Source organism: Papio anubis, chromosome 12 (genome assembly GCF_008728515.1).
Source record: "Papio anubis isolate 15944 chromosome 12, Panubis1.0, whole genome shotgun sequence".
Taxonomy (NCBI): domain Eukaryota; kingdom Metazoa; phylum Chordata; class Mammalia; order Primates; family Cercopithecidae; genus Papio; species Papio anubis.
Window position 1 is genome coordinate 70,586,781 of NC_044987.1, and position 24,226 is coordinate 70,611,006.

Genomic DNA, 24,226 nt, shown 5'->3' on the forward strand with positions numbered 1-24,226 from the left:
AAGATGCTGCAGGTGGCAATTCCTGTCTGGGCTCAGCCCTGGGCCCTCAGCCAGGGCCTCTGCAAGGCCAATGTCGGGTTCTCTTGTCTCATGTGCAGTGGTGCTTAGCAGGGGTGGCATGGAGAGGAAAAGTGAAAGAAACCCCTCAGCTCTGTGTCAGAGAAGCTGAATGCAACCCGTGGACAGTGGGTCAATAGCTAGCTAGTCTTCATGTCCATCCTTCCAAAGGTATAGATGATCAATGAAGAAAAAAACAGAGGCACAATCTCCCTCTTCCTGCCCTATCTGTTAGATCACACCCCCATGACAGGAACCTCACACAGCTTGGGCCTGCTCCTGCCTGCCCCAGCCCTTCTCAGCAGCAGACACCAAAGCTCTTCACCATCAGGACCTGGATCCTCTCTCACCGGAGGGCATTTGAAACTTCAGCCAATTCTCCAAGTTGAAGAAGGAGGGTTTTGAGCTTCTATCATCAGTATGCAGTTCCTAAGGAGAGACTCGGGCTCTTAATCACTGACCTAGGACCAACCTCAGCCCAAAGCCACTGGATGGCTGGTGTTTCCTGGTTTGACCTTAATTCTTACCAGCAATAGAGCCTGTATTGGTTTTCCAGGGTTTCCACAATAGATTACCAAAAACTGGGTGGCTTAAAACAATTGAAATTTATTCTTTCAATTATGGAGGCCAGAAGTTCAAACCCAAAGTGTTGGTTCGGTTTGTAGGGTTGGTTCCTTCTGAAGGCTATGAAGGAGATGTTTCTTCTCTAGTTTCTGGCAGCTGCAGCAATCCAGGGTGCTCCTTGGTTTGTAGATGTGTCATTCCAACCTCTGCGACTGTCCTCACAACACCTTCTCCTCTACGTGTCTCATCTCCCCTTCTCTTCTCTTCTAAGGACACAGTTCATTGAATTTAGGGCCCACCCAGGTAATCCAGGATGATCTAATCTTGAGATCTGTCTTTGTGTTGCTGTAACAAAAGACCGCAGACTGGGTAATTTATAAATAATAGAAATTTATTTCTCACAGTTCTGAAAGAAGTACAGGATCAAGGAGCCAGCGGATTCAGCGTCTATGAGATCTGCTGTCTCTGCTTCCAAGATGGCACCATGTTGCTGCATTCTCTAGAGGCGATGAGCACTGTGTCCTCACATGGCAGAAGGTGAAAGGGCAAAAAAGGCAGACTCCCTCCTTCAAGCCCTTTTATGAGGGCACCTAATCTCATTCACAGGGGCAGAGGTCTTGACTCCAGTCACCTCTTAAGGGTCACATTTCTTAATACTGTTGCAATGGGGATTAAGTTTCAAAATATATTTTGGATGGGACTAAATATTCAAACCGTAGGAAGCTCCTTAACTATTTACATCTGTAAAGGCCTTTTTCCCCCCTACAAATGAGGTCCCATTCACAGGTTCTAGGGGCTCTGGCCCTTTGCTGATTTCTTGCTCCAGCCTGTGAGCCTGGCTAACCTTATTTTGCTCCAAATCTCTCTCACATCTGAGTTCCTCCAGCAATACCTTCCCTATTTGTTGACCAAATTCTACCCTGAATGTCAGAATTAATTCGTGTTTATGGTACCCCATTAAACACAGAATAACAAAACACTGGACTCTGACTGGCCAAGTCAGGACACAGGCAGTGGCTCAGGGCAAGGGCATATGCTTTAGTGTCAGACTAATCTTGGTTCTTGGCTCCAACACTCATTCCCATTTCTGAGCCTTGGTTTCCTCAGTTGTAAAATGGGTTTGGATGATGATGCTTTTCTCAAGGGTGGTGCCTATGTGCATAAGGCCCAGGGCACGAGGGATGGCACAGGGGTTTCTTGCCCCTTCCTTTCCTTTCTCTTTTTCCCATCCACCCTATGGAGTAAGTATCTTTGTTACTGCAGAAAAAAGAGGCAGGGTCCACAATGTGCTAATATTGTAATGTGTTAATATCACAGAGTTATGCTTAAGAGGAAAAGATTTGCCTCCCACTCCTGGTAAGAAGTAAGAAATAAGATAGAACTAGAAGTCTATGGCCCAGGACCCTGATAATTCACAGCAGGGTGAAGAGATCAAGGCATTTCTGGAAAGAGAGAGAAGTGGCACCTCATCAGCCATCCAAGACAGATTCTGTGTGAAGTGTCTACTCTTATAATACAGCACCTGCAGAACTTTTCAGAATTTACAGGCATAACTAAAGGGCTGCAGGCAGGAAGTGCTCAGTGTCTTAATTCTGTCTCCTAGTTTCTTCTCGTGGACCAGCACTCTTTGTCCTAGCTTCCTCTCTTGCACACCAAGCCACTGCTAAGTCAAAGCTGGCCTTTTGATCCCATGGTAGCACAGAAATCAAATACTCCGAACATCCCCTTATCCTCCTATGAACAGGCCAATGCAGTGCCCCATGTGCCAACCTTAAAGCCACAGCTGCAATGACTGGCAGGAAGGATGATGGTTAACACAGTTATTGAGTGAACAGTTGGAGTGAGGGTGAAGTTTAATCACTGGTTAGTTTTAGTTGGAGTTGATCTTTGATTATGAGCATCACACAGTGCATATTTTCAGTCGTCTCTACTTTAAAGCAAAATTGAGAACTAAGAAGTCTTATCATTGTCTGACAGTCACTATGGATTTCTGTGATGGGTGAGTTTAGTTTAAGCTAGTCACAGTTGACAATGAATATGCAAACAGATTCTAATGAAGACCTTTGCTCATCTCCCAACCTCGTTGTATTATGCCACATTGTGGAGTGTGAGTATCTCTCTCCCATGCCCAACCCTGAGTGCCTGCTGGCCTGTCCCCAGGTTGCCTTCCCCAATCTTCCAAGATTATTCAGAGCTCGAATCCCTTAGATCTAAACCCAGGTCAGCTTTTCTTTACCAGCGAGAGAGCACCCACTCATACAGCCCTCTGATTAATTAACCAAGTTCTGCCAAGGGCCTTTTTGTGGATGGATGGGGGAGAGAATGTATCCCTTTAAACATGCTTAATTAAGCTGGTTGAAACACTGAAGCAACGGGCTGGGCCTGGAAGCAAGTCTTGTGGCATATTTGCACAAGGTGCTCTGTGTTTGCCCATTTGAAACGGGATTGATCTATCTGGAGGATGCCTCGGATGTCTTGTATTAGGACATTCTTCTTTGGCACAGCAACATGGCCCTCCCTAGGACTCTCCTTATAGATGAGCTGTAATTCTACTATTCAGAGAGGTTGGCTGGCTGCCTCCAAGCAAGGGATACAAGATGTCCAGATAACAGTGATGCTATTCAGAAGTGATATTTGACATATTTAATAACAGGGAAAGCACAGGCTCTGGCCAGTCAGAACAAGGAACAGGCATAAATCACAGAGCTGTTCTGGTAGGTACTTGCTGAATATCAGCTGTGGAAAAAGTTAGAGTTTACATAGAGCTTCACATATATTTCCCTGTTTGATCATAGCCACAACCCCGTGAGAGAGGTTTGGTACTTCCTTAATTTTAGAGATTTCCTAATTCTGAGGTTCAGAGAGGTCATATGTCTTCCCCACATAGGTCATCAGAGAGCTGGAAGCCAAGTACCCTCCTCCACGTTCTCTCTACTGTGCCACGTGGCTTGTGTTGATACAGACCCTTGGGCTGGACCAATCCTGGAAGATCAAGAGCTGACTGGTGAGCCCAGGGCGAAAGTGGTGGGGGTAGGGTGAGAGGAGCAATGCTCTGGGATTTGTAGAAAAGTCAGGGTGGAGCCAGCACCCCTTTCTGTACCCTCCACTCACATAGCACTATGATCCTATAGGAGGCCCGGGGGAAGAAAGGGCTGCACAGAGTCAGCACAGCGAGGGGCATTCTTGAGAAACAAGGACACGGATGTTTATTTGGGAGGTGATCCCCTGAAGCACAGTGATGAAGTAAGCAAGGTTAGACATAGAAGACAAAGAAACAATAAAGTGAATGCTCTGATGAATGGGTTACTGTCATGGGCAACTAGGGTTGATCCTTGGCAGCTTTCTGAAAACCATGTGGCCCTTGCCTCAAAATTGTGCCACTGGAGGGCAGGGAGCCTGGGGTACTTATTCACTCCCTGCCATCCCCACCCCAGGCATTAACTCCCCTGCATGTCATGGTTGTGACTGGCCACTGAGAGCAGGCTCTCAGGCAGGATGCCAGCCAGGCAGAGAGGAGGGACATGCACTGGAGTGAGCTGAGATGTCCTCACAGCTGCAGGTAAATTCAGGTGGGCTGGATATGGGATGGAGGCTCCACAGCATCTGCTACACTCATGAATCCTGAATGACAGCAGAAAACAGGAGACACTTTTACCACTGTGGGCTCATTTTCTCCATGCAAGGGAGGGAAGCCTCCATGTTTCAGGTATATGCCATGCCCAAGACAATGCTTGATGTTTTAGGAAACTCAGGAAATGTGTCCCTCCATCCTTTAACTATGAAATGTCAGCAGCTGGACTTGCCTGTCCCCCATCCTCTGACTTATTTGGGGAACCTCTGCAGTGGGAGGGAGCTTGCTTTTGGCTCTGGTAGGAAATGCTATATCCTCCCCACCACCAACTGAAATCTCCCCTCCCTTCCATGGCCCCCAACCTCACACCAGTCTGCAGCTGGTACCTCTGCCCTGCCAGAGGGTCTGGTGGGGACATCTGACAGATACAGAATGTTTTAATTTTGGAAGCCATTGATCTAGAGCATGTTAACAAATGGCACCTGTTGGTCCAAACGTTGTTTGCCATCCATCTTGTCTTATCTGAGCACTGACTGCATCTAGATGGGAGCTATGTCAGTCCTCAGGGACAGATTGCTGTGCAGGGTTCCACTCCACAGCCGAGAGGAATTATCCCTCCAGCCTAAGAATGACAAGGGCAGTGCCTCTGTGAGTGGCTCAGGGGCCAAGAATAGGAGAAAGTGAGTGGAAATTGCCTGGGAGTGGCTAAGAAAAAAGTCTTTTCACGTTCATTCTAAGGGTCAGTCTCCTGGTACATCTCAGGGATGAGTTGAAGAAACTGAACTGTTACTGACAAACCTCAGTAGGTAACTTCATTGATGTAGTAAGTGCTGAGTCAGGGAGTGATCAGCAGGGGGTGGAGAAGCCTTTATCCTGTTGTGTGAACCTGGGCACATCATTTGTCCTCTCTTTCCTTTCATCACGCCACCTGTAAGATATGCGGAGAAGTCTCTGGCCTGCTCCATCTCATTAGGCTGCTGAACTGGGTTGTGCGGTACAGCATTAGAACAAGTAGAAGGAACCATGGGAATGCATTTTATTTATGAATCAATGTAAATGAGTCAGAGTGAAGAAAACCTAGGTAGCGTGGGCACAACTGGGTGCAATTACTCACCTACAGCCTTGGGGTAGCATCGGTGATATCAACCCATCTGAATCAAGGCACAGCCTGCCTGCAGAAGGAATGGGGCCTAGGGAGAAACTGGGCTTCAGAGAGGAGGGTTGTTAGCCTGTTCCCAGCTTTGCCTGAGAGATGGGTGTTCTGCTTTGGCATGAGGACAATTTCTGGATCTTGGTGAAAATAATCTCACTTCCTAATAGCCCTCTTGCCTTATTCTGACATACCAAGCAAGCCCCTGAAGAATGTTTTGGCCTGCTCAGTACTATAATAGGGTGTCCTGGTACAGTGGGCATTGGTTGGGTTTGCTGCCCAGCATCCAACCCTGCATTGTGGTACCCATATCCAACTTCCCTCTTTCCCCTACACTCAGCCCTTGTGCTTGGGAGGCACCAACTCTTGGCTTGGGGTGGAGCATGTGATCTAGGCCTCAGGCAATCAGAATGTAACACTCCTCTGCTGGTCGCAAGGCTTGGCTCAGAGTTGGCTATGTGACCTCATTAGGACCAAGGAGATGCCATGAGATGCATGCTGAGGCTTCCAGCGGAGACTCTTCCACTCTTGCCAGCTAGACTTGAAGCTGGGAAGATGGGATCCTGGAGGCAGGAAGCCATCTGTCCACCATATGGAGCCTAAATCAACAAGGTAGAACCCAGAGAAGGAAAAAATTGAGTCCTGATGATACCATTTGATGCCTGAATCCAGCTGTACCTGAAATTAGACTTATTCCCTGAAACTTTCAGTTTTGAAAGCTGATAAATTTCTTTTGCACTTACGTCATTTTGAATTAGAATTCCTGTCTCTGGCAACTGAAAAAGTCACAGCTGAAATGCCTGGACAAGACACAGAGCACTCCAGTCACCTTTCCCAATCATTAGGCTGGTGTTCCCACAATACAACATGACTTTTGAGCCTGGTTGTGTGAATTTGCCCCTGAAAAATGACTTTGGGGTGCACTGCAGAAGTTCACTTTCTACACTTGGATGGCTGAGAACCTGGCTGGGGTATAACCCACCCATGAAAGACCCTTCTTGAGAACTTGGTTGGCGTATAACCCATCTATGAAAGTCCCTTCCTGAGTGACCATTTCTGGCACTGAGTGACATATCTGTGGCCACTGTGGTTGGTACCTTATTTGTGTCTTCTAATCACCAATATGTCCCTGTGAACCCCCTTCCTTCATGATAGGGCTGGGGAAGACAGCAAGTACTAGCTCACATATCACTCATCCCTTTATTCATTCAGGCATTCTTAATTCATCGAATAAGTGAACAAGGAAATGGTAATAAATCCAGTACGTTGACTGAGGTGGGAGTAATATTCAAAATACTGCATTTTACAACCAGTGTGGTCTACAACAGAAATTGTAGTTCCCGAACATTTCCATGTGAGGGTGCCTCTGGGGGATGCTGGCCTGCGCCAGGGACCTTAGCCCAGCCCAGCATACGCCTGTGGGGGAGTCAGTGCCAAGTGCCATCAGGGCACTGTTTCCCCTCAGGGCTCTGGCCAGGAGACATGTGAGCAAGGAGGTTGGCTGGCTCATGTCTGGGGTCATTGAATGAGCACAGAAGTATTTCAATATTTTAACAGCTGGTATGGCTTTATTGGTGAGTACTGGCTGCACATCAAGCCTGAATGAAGACCAGGTTTTAAAGGGCTTTGCACGCCAAGTTGAGAAAGTTTTATTCCATCTCGAAGACAATGGGGAGTCATTGGGGTATTAAGGAGACTGGCCTGACCAGATCTATGAGGTAGGTGCATACTTCTATTGACAGCACAGGAGATGACTGGATGAGGGACCAGAGACAGTTAATCTGGAAAGGAGGCTGGCAACAGTGAGGCAGCTGGGGGTGGGGTCCATGCTGGAACAGTCTTTTCCTTTTAGGGACCACTGAACCCAGATGCTTGGAAGGCCATGGTCTTGAGATGATGTGTGTGGTCTAGTTGAGTTTCTGTAAAACTTTCTTAAACTTGATACTTTCTCTAACAATGTGGGGTAGGAGCCAGCTATTTTACGCAGTTCATTTCCTATTGTATTTAGGAAGTTCCTGAACACTCCCAGGAAGCCTGCCCTTGCAAGATATCGCCCTTCATTCCTTGACTTCGATGCTCCACTGGGATTCTGAAAAGCTTCAATTCACTGATACACATCGGCGGGAGCTGCTGAGCCATTTAAGCTTTGACTATCTCTACTTGAAAGGCATGAGATAAAGTTTTCCACTGCTGGAGAGGAGAGCATGTAAGTGGCTTAGGCTCGCAACCAATCACACTCCCTCAGCAACCCTGAGAGGGTCCTTGAATGTTAATTTCGTGATTCAAAATGAGTGGATCATCAACCTTCAGGAAATTCATTCATCAAACATACACTAGGTCCCTACTATGCACCAGGCACTAGGGAGGACAAATGAAGCTGCAGGAAATGCCAGAGGTTTCCTCTGCTGCTTCCACACATCACAAAGCACATCATCAGCTCATACATGGAAGTGGTCTAGGCAAATCCAATATCCCTATTCTATTTCCACTGGGCAAAGCACTCTGTGCACCTGGGCAGAGTCAGTGGCCAAAGCCGCTCAGGAGCTCCAGGGACCACCCCCTTCCTGGGTCTGCTTCCTCCATTTCCCTAAGGTAAATCTTCTTTGGCATCCAAAGCCTGTGGTTCCAAGAAGCCACAGGTCAAAACAAGCACTAGTGTGCCAGGTCACCTCTGTTATTCCCAGTGTCGGAGAACCATGCTCCTGCAAAGATCTTTTCTATGGAACCCTCGATGGCTTCTGCAGAACTTGGAAGTAGTAACTATGAGGGCTCAGATCAGCCACTCAGCCTAGACCAGACTTTGGCTTTCGGGATGGTATTGCAATTAAGTATGCAATATGGTTTTTTGCTGATAATCCCCTTGCTGCTGCTGGGAGGCAGAGGCAAAGCTGCTTCTTACTAGAGAGCTTTCTTTTTAATTTAAAACTGGACTCTTAAAGGAACAACTAACTCTTTTTGTATGTACTGAACATTTAGAAACTAACATTGTAAAGGATAAATTCTGAACACAAAGGTCGAGTAGTTTCATCTTATAGAATCTTGGAATAGCCTGTCTGGCTAGGTGTGGGTGTGGGGAGGAGGATTAGTGGGGAAGAATTGCTGAGAATCAAAGGGGAAATAGAGGGAGGCTGAGGATGGGAGAAGGAGGAGGCAAACTCAGGAAGGATTCTAATTGTCCTGAGGGCCAGCCTAGTCGATGGCAACTTCTCTGAAGGTACCCAGGGATGCTGAATGGCCTAACAGGAGGAATCTGCTGGAACCCTAGGTTAGAGTTAATGCTTGTAAGAGCTAATACTTAGGGTGCACTATTCTAAGTTCTTTACCTGCATTAATTAATTTAATCTTCATGACAATCCAGTGTGATTAATTTTATTAGTAGTAGTACCATTTTCCAGATGAGGAAACAGAGGCAGAGAGAGGGTAAGTTATTTTCCCAAGTCTCAGAGCTGGTGAGTGCTGCAGCTGGGATTCAGAGCCAGGGAATCAGCTCAAAAGTCTGTGCTGATAACTGTGGTTCTAGGAAGAGGTCCAGGAATGGGTCCACCCAGATCCAGCTCGATGACCTGGGCCAGTTACTTGGACCCTGGATTTGTTTTCACCTATACACTGGAGGAGGGGTGGAGAAGAATGAGTTATGGTGAAGAGTAAATGAGATAGTGTGAGGGAAGAGTGCCTTGTAGGCTGGAGGGCTCTGGACACATGTTCGTTGTGGTTATTTAGTTTTCTCCTGGGAGAGGAGAGGAGGCAGAGAGATTGGCTTTTCCGAGGAACACCCAGCTGGTGCCCCAGAGACTCCAGGATCCTTGGAGAGCCATTGAAGCTAGAGAGGAGATGAAGGAGGCAAGACAGAAGGACTACAGGGAGGAGAGGAGAGGCTGGCATTCGACCCATTTCAGGGGTCTGTTCAGATGCAGAGATGGGGTTGATGTGCCCACTTCCATGCAAGGTCCCACCTGTGGAGCCGTCTTGGGGCCTCGGGATGTTGCACTGAAATCAGTCACAGGAGCTCCTATGCTGAGCTGGGCTCGGGCCTGCTATCCTCACTCCTGAGGTTTCCAGATGCTGCCCTAGGGCCCTTCCTCTAGCCCTGTTTGCTCCTCTCAACCCTCCTTCGCATTCATTTCCAAGACCAAAGAAAGCTCAGCCTGCAGCAGGACTCACAGCGCTGTGTGTTCTGTTGCGTCCTTTCTCTTTTATATTTGCTGCATTATCACTCCCTCTCTGTCCAGAGAGCTCACCCAGCACAGGGAACTTGCTTATTCCCAGAACGAGGCAGGGCCTTTCCTTGGGCAAGCCCTGGACACGTGTTTGTTGAATGGAATTCAGGAGCAGTCTGGGAGATGGCCAGAGCCCTCCTTCCAGCTCCACTGTGTGGCTGTGGGTAAGTACAGGGATCTCTGTGAGTCACAGTCTCCTCCTGATGAAGACGGTTGGATTGGACAACTCCGAGGGCTCCTTCAGCTCTGACTTTCCCAGGGTTCCAGAGATGGAAGGGCCCGAGGTGTCTAAGAGGCTGTACACATCATTGCTATGGTCTCAGTGGGCCAGACTGTAAGCCCAGCCCTTGTCGTCAATGCCTGTTGATTCCCACAGGTGGCTCTGAGGAGTCATTTAGGACCCTGAGTGGGCAGAATTAACACCAACTTTATTCATCTGGCAACAAGAATTTGGTTGGCAATAAATTGCTTCTCCAGTGAGAGCATAATCACTTCTCATCAGATTAGTCCTCGCCAGGAGCTGTTCTGAAATCCTTTCCATGTCTGATGCATACAGCTCTGACTCCGAAGCAAAAAAATGAAAAACAAATGAGATGAAAGAATGATGAATTTGATAAAGGGCAACGATACCTGGGGACTTTTCCTCCTGCAGAGAAGCTTGGAAGCCGGGAGTGGGTGACAGGTCATTCGAAGAAGTCTGAGGGGGTGGGGTCAGCTGCTCCCCCACAGTCTCACTCCTAGGTTACATGAAAGTGAGTCTCACAGCCAGTTTCTCCACACACAGACATTTACACCCTGGCAAAGCAGGCAACCCAGCAGTTCCTACAACCTGTTGTGTGAGTCCAGGGAGGTCCCGGCTGTCTGTCCTTTTACATCCAACCTCACCCTGTGTGAGGATCACTTGAGGTAGACATAACAAAATTCCAGACATGAGATTTCTGTGTTTGTGTCAACATCAGACAAGCAGAAAGCCTCCTAAACCAGTGGCCAGACCCAGAGCCCTGCATCGTGATCACAGGTACAGGCTTCCCTGAGTTCTTCGGTCCTACTCATGCAAATGTCTCTGAAGTATTTTCAGCTGGTCCCCAAATCCTGAGCGCCTTTTATTTCACCAATGAAAGCTTGCTGGGGTCTGAATGTTTGTGTCTCCACCAAATTCATGTGTTGAAATCCTAATCCCCAAGGTGATAATATTATGGGAAGTTGGGCCTTTGGGAGGTGATTAGGTCATGAGGGAAGAGCTTCCATCAGTGGCACTAGCACCCTTCATAAAGAAGACCTCAGAGAGCTCCCTTCCCCTTCTGTCATGTGAGGTCACAGCGAGGAGAAGACCATCTCAGAACCAGAAGCTGGACCTCACCAAGCACTGAACCTGCTGGAGCCTTGGTCTTGGACTTCCCAGCCTCCAGGGTGTAAGAAATAAATTTCTGTTGTTTGTAAGCTACCCTGGTTATGGTATTTTGTTATGGCAGCCCAAACAAACTAAGACAGCAGTGTCAATCTCCCTACTCAATGGGGCCAGTATTTTCACCAAAAAAGCCCATTTTTGACATGCCTTACACTAGCTTGTGGCCTTAGCTGTTAATTGAAAGACAAATAACAGTGAAATACTTACAACTATTGCTTGTGTGGGCTTCCTCCTGAGCGTGCACAAAAGCTTGTGGCCCTCGGACTGAGGATTCTTGATTAGGGCAACTGTCCCTAAAATTGAGTTCTTCTCTATGCTGAAATATTTGAAAATAAAAAAGGACATCATGACAAGACACCCTAAATGGGAGACCTTGTGACCCTGCAAGTCGATGCCTTTGGAGAGAAAGTAACTTACTAAACCTTATCTCATACATAGCTTAGAGATTCTGTCACCAACTGGATCCAAATCCCAACCATGGACCCTGACCTCATCACTAGCTGACCTCTGACCCTGGCCACAGACAGAACCACCAAACTCTCCAGAGACAGAGCCCCGGGAACCAACTGCTTCAGCCTCAGAGGAGCCTGGAACATACCTAAAACAGTGTGTGATCATAACTATTCAGCCACAAGACGAGCCTTCAAGCCAGCCTGAGTTCCCTTCATAAATTTAGTTTGATTTGAATTTTATGTCAGTCATGTTCCTGAGAGAGAGTTGGATTTTCACCTCCTTAAAAGGCATACCACTAATTCAGGCCTCTGGGAGTTATTTGGTTAGAGGGTAGGAGGCGGGTGTTTACTTCCTGTAAATATACTGCCTAGAGTTTTGGCACATTTGAGGACGCAGAGACAGTTTAGCATTTTAAAAGAGCTAAGCTAAAGAATATGTAAAGCATCCTAATAAAAATATAGTTAGAGCCCAGGCGGGAGGAATAATCATTATATTAATGCGTCGGACTTGAATTCCCAAAGGCACTTTTTGCTTATGTAAAAATCCTTCCCTCTGGTTACTGGTCTCAGGAAACGGCAATGGGCAATGTATTTTCTTTTTTTTTTTTTTCCTGAGAACATTGGGATCTCTGAGTCTGGTTTTTGAAGTTCTATCACAGCTTTTATTTATGAAGCAAGGCGTACTTGCTTCATAAATAAAACAAGGATCAATATTGAGTTTTGGAATCAGACACCCAGAATTCCCATCACGGCTCTGCCACGAACTAGCTATGTGACCTTGGGCTCTTTAACCTCTCTGAGCCTCAGTTTCTACATTTGTAAAGTGGGGCTGATAAAATCTAACTTTTAGGGGGTTATGGGATGATGAAACTGATCAGTGTTTATAAAGTACTTGTCATTTGGCAAATGCTCAGTCAAGAGGCGTCACTAATAGTGCGAGGTCAACCCATCAAAAAGACCGTATATGGAAAAAGCATTAGGACTGCCTCCAGCTGGATATCATTAGCAGTTCTAGTCTGAAGAATAATTATTCGTGACCCTTGGTAGATCTAAGGCCTGACTCAGATCTAGGGCACAGTGCTCATAATATTTGGTCATTTTGACCCCTCGTTCTGGGTACTGTCACATAATGCAGAACTGCAGTCATGGAGTGAGAACCAAAAGGAGAATGAAAGTAAATCCCCTTGAGTGAAGGGGTTGTTGCCTTTACTTCCCATGGTGCTTTCCAAACTTAAACATGCATGTGAATCACCTGGGGATCGTATGCAGTTGATTCAGTCAATAGGTCTGGGATGGGGCCAGAGAGTCTGCATTTCTAACAAGCTCTCAGGGGATATCAATGTTGTTGGCTCAATTGCAAAGTTCCAAAGCAGAAGTTCTCAGCCCAGGCTACACATTATAATCACCTGAGAAGTGATTTTTGTTAAAAAGCACTTTAACAAAGATACTTATTCTCAGGGTCCGTCTCAGAGCAATTCATTAGAACCTAGGGAAGGGGAATGGTAGGCAGGGTTTGGGACTAGACATTGGTTAAAACAGCTTTAAGTCTTTTCCATTTTAATTATTGACCAAGGACTGCTGATGGCCTGTGTTATAGTTTGGCTATCTCCCCACCCAAATCTCATCTTGAATTGCAGTTCCCATAAATCCCCACGTGTCATGGGAGGCACCTGGTGAGAGGTAATTGGCTCGTGGGGGCGGTTACCCCCATGCTGCTGTTCTCGTGATAGAGGGTGACTTCTCATGAGAGCTGATGGTTTTATAAAAGGCGTCTCCCCCTTTTGCTCTGCATGTCTGTTTGCTGCTGCCATGTGAAGAAGGATGTGTTTGCTTCCCCTTCCACCATGATTGTAAGTTTACTGAGACCTCCCCAGGCATGCTGAACTGTAAGTCAATTAAACCTCTTTCCTTTATAAATTACCCAGTTTTAGGTATGTCTTTATTAGCAGCGTGAGAACAGACTAATACAGCCTGATTTTGCCCACACCTCTACATTCAACCATAAGCATCTGGTGTGGAGGCTTCCTTTGGCCCTGAAATGCCATGCTGTAGAGGAGACAGGTAATCAGGTGGCCATGGCCACAGCAGTAGTCACTCCAGCTCCACTCTGCAGCTGCTGCAGCCCCTTCCCCTTGGTCTGTAACCCCCTCCCATGTGCGGCTGCAGACAGATGGCCAGTGATAGAGCTGGACTTGGAGAATGACTTTACCACCCCACTATCGTGGGGCTGCTGCTCTCTCAAATCAAGAGTGCCTGGGCTTCCTGCCCCCAACCCGATGTGTGGGGCTCCTGGGACCACCAGCGAGTCTCTTCTGTGCTGACTGTGCTCACCGCAGCTGGGGCTGGCAGCAGCTATGCCTTCAAAGGTCCCAGCCCAGGTCTCAGTCAGGATGGGACAGGCTAGGCTAAGGGGTGGAAGGCCAGGGTCTGAGAGTAGATGAACTCACAAGCAAGCCAAGTGACTAGTAATGCAGTGGGCTGTAGATAGGTGGGGTGTCCAGGGTTAGTGGTGCCTGGGAGGAGGCAGCAGGACCCCAGTCACAGACTCTGGCAACCAGGGCATGGCTGTTGGGGGCTGGAAAAGGGGAGGTTGAGGAAAAATAATACTGGACAGTAGTTCCAGCACCTCTGGAATACTGGACAGGGAAGGAAAGCAGCAACTCCAGCATGGGAGCCAGGAAAGAGACTCTATCCTTGGAACCAATTGCTTACCCTCTGCACAGGCACACGGCCAAGGTACAAGGGACAGGGGAGAAACTGGGTAAAGAAGAAGTGGCAGAAGGTCAGGAGGACCAGGTGCAAGCCTAGCGATGCTGAGTTGTGCCTTCTCCTCCTGACTTGGGATGGCCAGTGTACCTCCTTTTGGTGGGCTGAGCCGAAGGGAGTGGTGGTAGTGAGGCAGATGGTGCTGAGGAAATAGCCCTGTGTCTCATGCCTCTTTCCCTCAACGAGGAATCTTTGAATGACAATAATTTCTTGCCTGGGTCTATCACAAGCCACAGCTGACTTCAAAGCAGGACTCTTGATAGTATGTGGCTTCCTTGGCTCGTAGGAGACCTTGTGAAGAAGGGGAGTGGGTCACATCTTCTGTATCAAGAGGGTTTATCAGAAACAGAACCAAATTTCTTCTCCAGTAAACCTGTTTTTGCTCATAAGGCCTCCAACTGATTAGATGAGGCCCACCCATGTTGTCAAAGGCCCCTTTACTCAAAGCCAACTGATTTTAGATGCTAACCATATCCACAAAACTCCTTCACAGCAACATCTAATTTAATGTTTGATGAAATGACTGGGTGATACAACCTAGCCAAACTGACACAGAACTAACCATCACACCCCTGACTAGGTCCAGTCCTGTGGTTGCAGAATGCCAGTGCCTTCAAAGGGGTGCGTGTTTGCCCGTGTGTCTCTACACATAGATGTTCATTTGGTGTCCAGTGGGAACAGGAATATACTCTCTCTCTTGCCTCTACCCTGATTAAGGTCCTGGTCACTCAATGACTGGACCATTGCCACAGTCTCCTAACTGTCCCTTCCAGCCTTTTTTTTTTTTTTTTTTAAACTACAGTTTTTCTCTGCTGCACCTACTCTTTAATAGAAAATAACCTATCAATTCAAACCTTTATATTATGTTTAGGGGCTACTATCACCTTTTTTACAGCAATCTCTGCTCTAACACAAAATGATATCAAAAAAGTCATAGCATTCTCCACCTCAAGCCAGCTGGGCCTTGTAATGGTCTCCATTGGCATTAATCAGCCACACCTAGCATTCCTTCACATCTGCACCCATGCCTTTTTTTTTATTATTATTAAAGCCAGAGAGATCTTTGTAAAAGGCAAATCTAATAGATTACTCTCTGTCTCCCTGTTTAACGTACTTTGGTTGCCTGTTTTAGCACAACTTCTATCTGTAGGAACTACTCATGCTTCCTGAAAGATCCAGGCTATATGATGTCTCTGAGCCTTTACTCATGCCTCAAATGCTTTCTGTTCATGCCTACTATCCTGTCTTCTGTCCTGTTTGTCACCTACTGCCTGTCCCACAAACATGCACATGTACACACACAGTCCACACACAAGTGTGCCTGGCATGAAATCTAGACTTCCTCTATGAAGTCCTTCCTTGCCCCTGTCTGTACTTTTTTACCTTTCCTCCCCTCTCACTTCTTCACTCTGGAGTCTGTACATCTTCCACACAGTGCCTGGTACATTTACTACACTCCCTGATAACTTTCCTTCTAGTTCCCCTCAGACAACCTGAAACTTAAATTAGAATAGTGAGTCACCCTTAGAATGGATGGGGTCCCTTTAAGGTTGATCAGCATCAGGGGATGAGAAAATCAAAGCAACAGCCTGCACTGATCAAGCACTTACTCCATGACAAGCTTTCTGTGACTATTTTGCTGAATCTTCACAACTCTGAGGGGTCAGTACTTTTATTTTGCCCATTTTGCAGGTGAGAAAACTGAGGCTCAGAAATGGTAACAGTGACACAGTAAGGTGTAGAGCCAGCACTTGAACTCAGGCCTCCTGATTCCTAGGCCCAGCCACCACAAGGTACACAGTGTGGTTGAACAGTTTAGCTGAAAGCACTTTGTTTAGATTAAATGGCTTCAAATCATGATTTGATTAAAAAGGAATATTTCCACTTTATATGTAATGTTGACACATGAGCTTTTTCTAATTTGTTTTCTACTGAGCTACAATTTACATATCATAAATTCATCCTTTTAAAATGTACAACTCAGTGGTTTTTAGTATATTCATAAAGCTGTGCAACTATCACTGTTATATAATTTTAGAGCATTTCATCACCCCCAAAAGAAGCCTGTACACATTAACAGTCATTCCCTCTTCTTCCCTTCCCTACTCCCTGGCAATCACCAATCTACTTTCTGTCTGTATGGATTTGCTTATTCTGGACATTTCATATAAATGGAATAATTCATTGTGTGGTCTTTTTTGTCACTTCTTTCTTCACTCTGCATGATGTTTCAGGGTTTATCCAAGTCATAGCATGTATCAGCATGTCATTCCTTTTCATGACTGAGCAATATCCCGCTGTACACTATAGGCTGACTAACAGCCCCCAAAGATATCCATATCCTTATCCCTGGAACCTGTGATGTTACCTTATAGGGCAAAAGGAACCTAATCTTGCGTATGTGATCAAGTAAGAATTTTGAGACGGGAAGATGTGCCTGGAGTATTCAGGTGGGTCCTAATGTAATCACAAGTATAAGAAAAAGGCAGAAGATGATTTGACTACAGAAGAGGAGAAGGCAATGCGATGATAGAAACAAAATTGGACTGATGGTGCTTCAAAGATGAAGGAAGAGGCACCAGCCAAGAAATGCAGACAGTTACTAGAAGCTGAAAACGGCAAAGAAACAGAATCTCCCCTCTGAGCCTGCGGAAGGAACAAGCCCTGCTGACACCTTGACTGGAGCCAGTGAAACCAATGAAGGACTTCTGACCTTCAGAACTGTAAGAGAGTAAAGGTGTGTTGTTTCAGGCCACTACGTTTCTGGTAATTTGCTACAGTGTTAACAGGGAATGAGTAATACGGACATCCCACATTGTTTATCCATTCATCCACTGATGGACATTTGGATTGCTTCCATTATTTGGCTATTGCGAAGAATGCTGCTATGAACATTTATGTACAAGTTTTTGTGCAGATATATTTTCCATTCTCTTGGGTATATACAGGAGTGTATATACAGTATATACAGGACTGGAATTACTGAGTAATATGGTAACTCTAACTTGATGAAGTTTGTTCTGCAGACTTTTGTGGCATAGGTTTCAAAGAGGGCGGGCTGATGCTTGGGCAGGATGAAGAGGTTTTTGTGCAGGAGCTCTGGGGATGGAAGGCAGCCTTAAAGTTCCAAAGAGCTTTTTGGGAATTTAAGCTGCAATTTTACACATATGCAGCACTTTCAGCGTGCCAAAGAAATTGGGGCTGCAATTACATTTTTGTGTGTGTATTTGTTTGAAAATAGAAGCGGATGTGCTCTTTCCTAAAGCTGATACTGAAACTGTAGATATGAGTAATTTGGTAAAAAATAAACTGACAGGAATTTCAAAGGACAGTCACAACAGAAACTGGTAAGGGAAGTGTTCATCAAACGGATTCAGACATAACAAATATGGCCTGAGGAATTTGTGATCTAGAGCCAGGCACTGGAATGGGCTCTATCATATAAGTTTTTAAATTTAATTCTCACCAGTCCCTTATTAGGGAAATATCGCTTTCCTCCGTGTGTTAAAGCCGAGGGTGTCATGGTGGCTACAGGGCGTTTGCCGAAGTCTCAGAGATGCTATGAGATGGTCACAATTCAAACCAGATCAGTCTGAATGGGAATTACTTTTAATTGAAAAAGAGAACATTTTCTTCAAGTTATTTGTTTGGGTTTAGCATTACATATACTGAGAGAGGTCTCTGGCAATTAACTTTGTCTAGAACATCTCTGGTTCACTTTTTAGTGGGAAGTCCTTGTAAATGAAATGAGGTAGAGACAAAAGTCTTATACCTCTCCATAGAAACTAGGAGGACAGAGGCATGTAGTGTCTTGTGGTGGTTTTTGTTTAGTGGTTTTGCATTTTTGTTTCTTGAGTACCTGCCAGATGCCAGGCTTCTCACTTGGTCCTCATAGCATCCTGCTGAGGTAGTTATTATGATCTCCACTTTACAGATTAGGGGAAAGGTGTTTAGAAAGGTTGTAACCCTAAAATGACATGACTGGTAAATATTAGAGCCAGGATCCGAGCCTGGGTTTTCTGATTTGAAGTCCCTTGTTATTTTCACCACACAATCATGTCCCTTTTTGGTTTGGAATCTAAAACACAAAGAAATAGGATTATTCTGGAAAACATTAGGTAATGTTTGGGTAATGTCCATGGTGAGAGATTCAAGTGAACATCTCAGAAGCCTGCGTTGGGAGGCAGGATCTAGACGTGCCAGGCTGGGATGGATCTGAGAGGCTCATCTGGTCCAATAGTGAAGCTCAGGTCCAGGGAAGGAGCACAGCCCGGGGCCACTGTGGGGATGTGGAAAGAGCATGAGGCTGGGATGAAATCCTGCTCCACCACTTCCGGGAGACTTGGGCAAGTGGTTTGTTTAATCAGAGGCTTTTTCCCGTTTAAAATGGGGATAAGCAGGGCCCTGTGGAAATGAGAGAGAAAAGAAAAGTCACCCGGCAGTAGGGATTCTGCAGGCCCTGGTTTTCCCAGGCCACACATCTCTAGAGGGTGAAGGAAGTGTCACCTCCTGGCCTGGGCATCCTCAGGCTGTTCTGAGGCTTATGAGGGTGCTCAGATGCTGGCACTCTCCTTCCAGTCACTGCTGAGGGCTGGGTCCCCACTGGTCAGGGTCATTCGCTCCCTTAGGTCACTGACAGCAGGGCCTTCAGGGGAGAGGACATTTGGGCAAAGAGCTTTACAGAATCTGGAAATCCAGCTCAGCGTTTCCTTAGCCTGCAACCCCAGGAGACTTGAGTCACAAAGATACTACAGTCCCACTGGTGGCTGCTTCCTTGTTGCTAAGCAACTAAATATTTGCTATTAAGTTCCTGTTGATGAAGCTAATTGCAAAGGTTAATTTTCCTCTGAGATGAAAAACGCTCCAGGAATGTATTTAGAAATTGTTCTCTGTGAACTTCTGAGAGAACATGATTTCTTGAAAAAGCCTATTTTTCAGATGGCGATGGTATCAGCACTTTGTTCTTCCTGCTTTGTTCATCCCTTAGTGTGGAAGTTTTTCAAACTTAGTTAGCAAAGGAACTTTTTGTTCAAAGGGAGTCCTACATGGAACCTCACTCAGTGTATGGGGAGAGATGATGGATAGCTAACCCGGAGGGGTGGGGTGGAGCTGGAGCCCCGCCCACCCATAGCCCCGCCCACTGGTAGCCCTTCATTCACTGGCTTAGGGATAGTGCTTGTTACATCCTGTTATGAGACTGCGAGGTCCCTGAGAGGTAAAACTGCTTGGTCTACCCTGTGCATAGTATCCAGCATACAGCTGGATGCAGGGCAAGTAAACAGCTAATGCATTTCAAATAAGTGACACCCTATTTGTCATGAACCCAGCCAGGTCAGGTGGATACAGTTGAAATACTTTGATTCAAGATTAAAAAATCGAGTTCCAACACTGTTCCAGTGACTGGTCATGGGTCCCTGGCGAAGCAGGTCAGGGACATGAGAAAAGAGGAAATAATGGGTTTCCATCTCACCTCCAAAATTGAACATGCTGTGTGACCTTGGGCGAGTGTCTACACCCCCAAGACGCTCAGTTCCTCATCTGTACATGGAGATGATAAAGCCTACCTTGCTTCTCAGAGCGAAGTACATGGCACAGTCCCTGGCACAGAGCAGGAGCTCAATTAATGGTGGCTATTTTCTGCATTGTTTTCCAACAAGAGGCTAAAGTGGTCACTTCGGAACATCCTGCCTCAGGCAGAAAGGCAAATTCTGATTCAATGCATTGGAGATTCCAATGAAAGGCATAGAAACAAGGCTGGGGTCAGGAAACTGTGTGCAAAAAAGGAGGTGGGAAAGGCCCTCTGAACCATCTCTAGCAACTTTTCCATTTCACAAGTGAGGATTTAAGAGGGGTTTTCTTTTTTTTTTTTTTTGGTTGAGATGGAGTCTCGCTCTGTCGCCCAGGCTGGAGTGCAGTGGCCGGATCTCAGCTCACTGCAAGCTCCGCCTCCCGGGTTCACGCCATTCTCCTGCCTCAGCCTCCCGAGTAGCTGGGACTACAGGCGCCCGCCACCTCGCCCGGCTAGTTTTTTGTATTTTTTTTAGTAGAGACGGGGTTTCACCGTGTTAGCCAGGATGGTCTCGATCTTCCGACCTCGTGATCCGCCCGTCTCGGCCTCCCAAAGTGCTGGGATTACAGGCTTGAGCCACCGCGCCCGGCCAAGAGGGGTTTTCTTAAGATGATGGTCCTCTGTTTTAGGAGGCTGTGAGAGGTGCTGGGGTCATAATGTGGAGAGCTGATACAAGTTCTGTCTTAGAGTCTCCTGTGGGGACCCCTACACAATCGGCAGCATCACAGAGCTGAGGGGCTTCTAAGAATCTGGATGGAGCTCAAAACCCTGACACCTGGGCCCCTGAGGCAATTGTTCCTTGAGAAGTGGCGTCCATTCAAGTCTGCCACATTTTCACTCATTTCTTTACTTGGGACTTTTATTTATTATTATTATTATTACTATTATTATTATTTTTTTTTTTTTTGAGACAGGGTTTCACTCTTGATGCCCAGGCTGGAGTGCGATGGGGTGATCTCGGCTCACTGCAACCTCCGCCTCCAGGGTTCAAATGATTCTCCTGCCTCAGCCTCCCAAGTAGCTGGGATTAAGGCATTTGCCACCATGCGTGGCTATTTGTGTGTGTGTGTGTGTGTGTATTTTTAGTCTCAGTCTAATGCAGGCGTTGAAGACTTTTTCTCTAAAGGGTCAGGTAGTCAATATTTTTAGCTTTGTGAGCCATATGGTCTGTTGCAATTACTCGGCTCTGCCATTGTAGCTTTAAATGGCCATGGCTGTGTTCCAATTAAATTTTTCTTTAAAAATCAAGTTTGGTCCAAAGGCTGTAGTTTGTCAACTGCTGGTCTAATGGGAAGGAGAAAATAATAAAGTTCATTACAGCACAGTTGAGTAAGCGTCATCATGGAGATGTTACACAGTGTGGCAGGGACCCAGATGAGGGAAAAAATATTCCTCACTTGAAAGAGTTCCTGGAGAAATCAGCTGGGTGCCTTTGGTAAAGTCATTTTCTGTATCTCAGTTTCTTTGTCTATAAAAAGGACATATTAATATTACAGAGATTACAGCATAAATGTGAAGATGTCTGCATTTAACATACTGTCTAGATTATAGTTATATCCATAAGCCAACTCAAATGTTAGTAATAATAATGCTTGTTTCTAAGGGATTTTTATAGACAAGCGCACTCTCACGCACTGGATATATATTATCTCATTTAAAACTCATAATGATTCCATAAGATATCTATAATAATTTCTTCTATTCTGTGTATGAGGAAACTAAGGCACAAAGAGGTTGGATAGTTTGTCTAGTAAGGGCAGAGCCAGGATTAAAAGGCATGCAGTGACTTCAGAGCCAGAACTCCTTAACCACTGTACCTATTATAAGCACTAATGTTAAATATTTGGCCTCAATCAAATCAGGAGAGAAAATTGCAGGTCAGCAAGCCTGTTTCTGCAGGCAGCAGATCCTGGGCTCTACTGTTTACCCTCTGGTAGGAGAACCTAAGTTAGCTGGATCTGGCAGAGGATGAGTGATACCCATACCCTGTTACTGTGACACCCTAGGGATCATTTCAGCCCTGTCTGCCATGTCTTACAATCCTCTGTACTTTGCTGTAAAGGATCTCTCTCTCTCTCCGTCTCTCTCTCTCGTCTCTCTCTCCCTCCGTCTCTCTCTCCCTCCGTCTCTCTCTCCCTCCGTCTCTCTCCCTCCGTCTCTCTCTCCCTCCGTCTCTCTCTCTCCCTCCGTCTCTCTCTCCCTCATGGTCTCTCTCTCCTCAGGTCTCTCTCACTCCCTCAGTCTCTCTCTCCTCGGGTCTCTCTCTCCCTCAGGTCTCTCTCTCCTCAGTCTCTCTCTCCTCAGTCTCTCTCCCTCCAGGTCTCTCTCTCCCTCCAGTCTCTCTCCCTCAGGTCTCTCTCTCCCTCAGGTCTCTCCTCAATATATATATCAGGTCTCTCTCTCCTCTCTCTCTCCTCTCTGCCAGTGATATATATGGTGATATATCTGTTGATGCTCTCTGTCATGATATATGATATATCGCGATATGCGGTGATATGCGTGATATATATATGATATATACTTGATATATAAATATATATGATGTCTGTGTTGTTGTTGATATATGATGTTGATGTTGATGATGCCAGTGATATACTTGATAATACTTATTGTTGTTGATACTTGTTGATGATATATATTGGTGTTGATGATATGTTGTTGGTGATATATATATACTGATGTCTCTGTTGATATGTGGTGACGGTATATGTGATATACGATATATATGATATACTTGATATATATATGATATACTTGATATATCTGTCTCTGTCTCTCTCTGTCTCTGTCTGTCTCTGTCTCTGTCTCTCTGTCTCTCTCTGTCTCTGTGTCTCTGTCTCTGTGTCTCTCTCTGTCTCTCTATCTGTGTCTCTCTGTGTCTGTCTCTCTGTGTCTCACATACACACATGTACACACACACACATACACCCACCCACTCTTGTCTTAACTGGAGCCAGAATACTACTGCAAAGTAGGTACTTAGTGTCAGGTGAAGTGCTGGGCTTTATAACTTGTGTTTTCTTACAAACAGATGGGCATTTCTGCTTTATTTTATAATTGAGGAAAGAATCCTCAGTGAGGTCAGGTAAGTAACTTGCCCATGGTCAGAGCATGTAAAAGGCACAGCTGAAATTTCAGTAAAAATAGTCTCATTTGAAGTCCAGTGTGCTTCTCATCATACCCAGCTTCACCATCCCCCATCTTTTCTCCTCTTATCTCTCATTAACAGCTACCCACAAGACACAATGAAAAAAAATACATGAAATCTTACAAGTGTGGGCACCAATATCCTTACCATTTTTGAGGCATCTTAGTTTTCATGCTGTGCCCACAATGTGGGCAAATGAGCCAACTCTGTTAAGAAACAAAGCCATTGGGGTGTGTTAGTCCAGGTAAGGCTATAAAAGACAGCTTTTACTCTGTCAGGTTATGTCTGGCATCAGAAATGTGAGTCCTATGGAGAGTGTCTGAACTCTGGCCCAAGGTCAAAATTCAGAGCACCAGACCCCAGGTGCTCCAGCCCATGTACAAGAATATCTGTGCCTAGCTCATAATGATAATGAAAAGAATAGCAATATAAACCACTAAGTTTATATGAATTAAATACCCCCTTATGTACTACTACTCAGTGTCACCTTTCTCTTATTGCAGCAACTATTGTAATGACCAGTTCTGCATGTGTGTCTTAGTCCATTTCATACTGCTATAGCAGAATGCCCAAGACTGGGTAATTTATAATAAAGAGAATTTATTGGCTCATAGTTGTGGAGTCTGGAAAGCCCAAGATCAAAGTGCCAGCATCTTGTCAGGACCTTCTTACTGGCATCACATAGCCGGAAGTAAGGGGATGAGAGAGCAAGAGGGGGCTGAACTCACCCTTGTGTAATGGTATAAATGGCACCCCTGAGAGTGGAGCCTTTGTAGCCTAATTGCCTCTTAAGAATGTTACAATGACAATTTCAACATGAGTTTTGGAAGGGACAAACCTTCAGACCATAGCAATGGACTTTAATCAATTTTACACAGGTACAACTTGATAGTTTCTCACCTGAGATGTTTGTGTACTGCTTGCCTCTTACCCTGGGACTTCTCTGTTGATGCCATTGTAAAACCCCACTCAGCATCACACAAGTGGAACATAGAAGTGCAAGAATGTTAACATCCCATAAAATAAAATAGTGGCCAATGAAAGATAAAAGCCATTGAATACATTCTTCCCCCATTCTCTCCTCTGATAGTCCTGAGACACAGCTTGTGTGGTCCGAGAGCTCTCAGAGATGACACCATGTTGAAGCATTATGGGATCACCTCAATTAGTTATAGCCAGAATTTGGTGGCTACAGCGTGCTCGGGCTGGAGAGTGTCTGGGCGTGGGTGAGGCTAGTCCCTGGATTAGGGTATCTCTAGGACAAGAAGTCTCTACCAAAGTGTTGATGGCCTCTGTTTCAGTAGTGATAAGCTGGATTATTGGG

General features: G+C 45.8%; 2 long non-coding RNA genes across 2 annotated transcripts in view; one reads left to right on the top strand and one right to left on the bottom strand.

Moving 5' to 3' along the window:
* The first annotated feature begins 656 nt into the window (after positions 1 to 656).
* The window catches only part of LOC103877662, a 43,912-nt gene continuing 20,342 nt past the window's right edge, over positions 657 to 24,226 (top strand). The window contains exons 1-2 of the long non-coding RNA XR_637459.4: positions 657 to 3,625; positions 7,351 to 7,548. This is a non-coding gene — a long non-coding RNA (uncharacterized LOC103877662). The remainder of the gene's footprint in view (positions 3,626 to 7,350; positions 7,549 to 24,226) is intronic.
* LOC108581964 lies at positions 18,576 to 24,081 on the bottom strand. The gene is made up of 3 exons (XR_001894937.3): positions 23,050 to 24,081; positions 21,152 to 21,222; positions 18,576 to 18,589 (listed from the first exon to the last, which is right to left on the bottom strand). It is a non-coding gene; the product is annotated as an uncharacterized LOC108581964 (long non-coding RNA).